The sequence below is a fragment of the Octopus bimaculoides genome, chromosome 22 (assembly GCF_001194135.2).
Source record: "Octopus bimaculoides isolate UCB-OBI-ISO-001 chromosome 22, ASM119413v2, whole genome shotgun sequence".
Classification (NCBI taxonomy): Eukaryota; Metazoa; Mollusca; class Cephalopoda; order Octopoda; family Octopodidae; genus Octopus; species Octopus bimaculoides.
Genome location: NC_069002.1, coordinates 3,989,991 through 3,993,848, shown reverse-complemented (window position 1 = coordinate 3,993,848; position 3,858 = coordinate 3,989,991).

The following is a 3,858-nucleotide window of genomic DNA, read 5'->3' as shown; positions in this document are numbered from 1 at the left end:
ATTTAACTGTGACACTTTGTGTGTGTGTGTATGTGCAGATACATGTGTGCATGTGCGTGTTATGTGCATATACATGTGTGTGTGTGTGTGTGTGCAGAAGAGAGACAGAGGGGGAGAGGGAGACAGATTACACTGATATCAATAAACGAGAGGTAATCCTATTAAGACTCTAAATCCCAGATTTAATAGTTTTTTTTTAAAGTATCATCTATAGAGGTTGGGGTGAGAGATCCCACCTCTGGAATTGAAGAGAGGTGGAAGTGGGTCAGGGGCTATGGCAAAAAGATTAGGTGTTTTTTGCTGATGTAGCTGTTGTTGTTGTTGTTGGTGGTGGTGGTGGTGCTGCTGCTGATGTTGGCAGTAATGTTTAGTTCCAGATCATCCCTGATTTATTAGTTTCATGATTGGGAGCATTCCAGCAATGACCATCCCATCTATTTCAGGAGTATGTAAGGACTACATCATCTAATAGGCAGAGGTGTAGTTGTGTGGTAAGGAGCATGCATCACAACCACATGGTTCTGGGTTCAGTTCCACTGCATGGCACCTTGGGCAAGTGTCTTCTACTATAGCCCTGAGCCAACCAAAGGGAGGCTGGTATGCATGGGTGAGTGCTGGTCTTCTCATAAACAACCTTGCCCAGACTTGTGCCTCAAAGGGTGACTTTCTAGGTGCAATCGCATGGTCATCCATGACAGAAGGGGGCCCTTTTTTTCATTTAGTCTAGGCTACAGGATTTTAAAACATGATGTCTCCTTTTTTCTTAACCCTTTAGCATTAAAAAGTAATACTTATATATTCACATTGTTTTGGATTAATCCTGTATCATCTTGCAGCTTCAAAATTTCAATGATGTGATTGTATGTCTTTAAAATGACATTGTAGGGTTGGTGTGAGAGGCCAGAACTGGCCTGTTCAAACATAAAACAAATAGAATGTTTGGGATGGACATGACTAGTTTAAAGGTTAAAAGGTTAAGGGATAATAACAGTTTGGTTAAGTTTGGCATTTGTGCTCTAATTGAAAACAACTGCACATTTCATACAAACTGTCACTTGATTTGTTTACAAGCTTCCACAAAAACATGTCTGGATGTTGAACTGTTCGTTGTTCAAAGGATGAGGGGAAATATTTCCCTGTTTAGAAAGAGGTGAAGGTTGGCAACAGGAAGAGCATCTGGCCATAGAAAAATCTGCTTCCACGAGTTTCACCTGATCCATGCAAGTATGGAAATGTGGACATGATTTGATGATGAGGATACAAACATACATACACACAAATATATATATATATATATATATATATATTTATATATATATATGTATATATATACACACACAGACATACACGTATATACATACATATATATACACAAACACACACATATATATGAGAGAGAGCGGGAGGAGTGAGAGAGAGAGAGAGAATTTATGTAATTCTATTCAATTCAAGGAGAACTGATTTACTGCAAAAATATCAAAGACCTAATTTAACAAATCACAATCTCATATAAAGCAGATTATTGTAGATTATATATTGATCTTTCAAAGAGCTGGTATGAAATGATAGCATTGTTATAGTATATATATATATATATCTATAATGGACTGTCTGTGCTATGTATATTATACCTATGGGACATGCTAAATGGCTTCCTGTAGAAAATGAAAACGCAGAATGCTTACTAATAATGGTAAATAAACATGAGTGGTTTTGAAATGCTATAGCATTCATATTTGGATTTCAAAGGTAGTTGTATGAAATCACCATGGTGATGGTGGAGTTTTGCCTATGGAATAGCTGAGTCAATGCATGTTTTATGCTGAAGAAAAAAAAAAAGAATGGCAAAAAATGACGATTAGAATTGAGGATGTCCACCTGTGTCAAAAATTATGTTTTGTTGATCCAAGAAGAGATTTTTTTGTGCTTAAGAAGACATGTCAAGCCAAGTGAGATTGTAGTCATGTCCGATGCCAGTGTTGTGCAACTGGCACATAAAAAGCATCCTTTGAATGATGGGTTTCATGGAGGCCGTGAGAAGTGACTGAGACCTTTGGTGATATATTGTGCTTGAGAAGACCTCTCAAGCCAAGTGAGATTGTAGTTGTGTCAATGCTGGTGCTATGTAAATGGCACCCAGGCTGGTGGCACATAAAAAGTACCCATTACACTCTTGGAAAAAAAAAAACTTTCTGTGTTAAACACACAAAAAAAAAAACATTAAGAACCAAGACGAATATGGCATAGGATTCTCTATTTCACACTACTTTTGAAAATCATGAAATTATGAAAATGGTTAGGTAAATGAAAATAAATTTTTCACCTGCACAGGAGCCAGTCCAGCAGCACTGGCAATGACCTCGCTTGAATGTTTTTTCACGTGCTACCAGCACAAGTGCCAAAGTATTGGCTATGTTCCTCGTAATATGCTGATGAAGCATTGCTCACTGCCTACGGCTACATGACATCATCCATGGTATTTACACAATTGTCACTAGATCTATCTCAGGAATTCCTCAGTATATATATATATATATATATATATATATATATATATATATATACACATGACAGGTTTCTTCCAGTTTCTGTTTATCAAATCCACTCACAAGACAGAAACACACACACACACACACATGTATGTGTATATACATACATACATATATATATATATATATATATATAAATACATACATACATACATACACATACCTATTTATGTATATATATATGCATATAGATACACATACGTTTATGTGTATGTATTATATAAGTATATATACACACAACTATTATAACCTTTAGTATCTACATATATATATATATATATATATAGTATATGTGTGTGTGTACATACATTCATACACACATACACACATGTACATATATGTTTGTATGTATGTTAATATGTGAGAGATTACTTATATATATATATATACAAGTGCAAACTGAATATAGAATGAATAATTTGTAATTGTGTATGTAGATGCGATGTTAGTGTGGGGGAGGCGAGGGATAACTGGTACATTATTAAACTGTTCTATAAGAAGATTTATGACTGTTTAAAATGTCATTGATGAGACTAACGAGGTGAAGATTCAGGTTTTCAGAATTAACATATCAAGTTGAGGAAGATATATATATATGTATATATATATATATATATATATATATATATTCTTATATCTGTTTCAGTCATTTGACTGCAGCCATGCTGGAGCACCACCTTGAAGGGTTTTAGTTGAACAAATTGATCCCAGGATTTATTTTTTTTAAGTATCAGTACTTATTCTATCGATTCCTTTTGCTGAACCGCTAAGTTACTGGGATGTAGACACACTAACTTCAAGGTGTCAGCCAGTTAAGCCCTGATTGGACCATATATATATATATATATATATATATGTATGCCTTATTGTATCTGTGTACATATGCATGTATGTATGTGTGCATGGATGTATGTATTTGTGTGTGTGTGAAATATGCATTGTCAGCATTTTGAATGTAAAATGACATTTAAAATGCTGCTTCACTTATGGGACAATCTAAGCATTATATATTTATTTTCATATGAGGGATCGCATTTAAAGTCAATCCTCTGTCAGTTTAACATGTAGAGTTATGTTTCATGTGAGCCAACCATCATTTTAACATGTAGAGCTGTGTTTTATATAAAGTATTTGTCTTATTTTAATATATAGGACTATAGTACAGCAACGAGCTGGCAGAGAGGCACATTGGGCAAAGGACTTAGCAGCACTTCTCCTGTCTTCACTTTGTGAGTTCAAATACCGCTGAGGTCAACTTTGTCTTTTATCCTTTCAGGGTTGATAAAATAAGGAGCAGTTGAACAGGGGG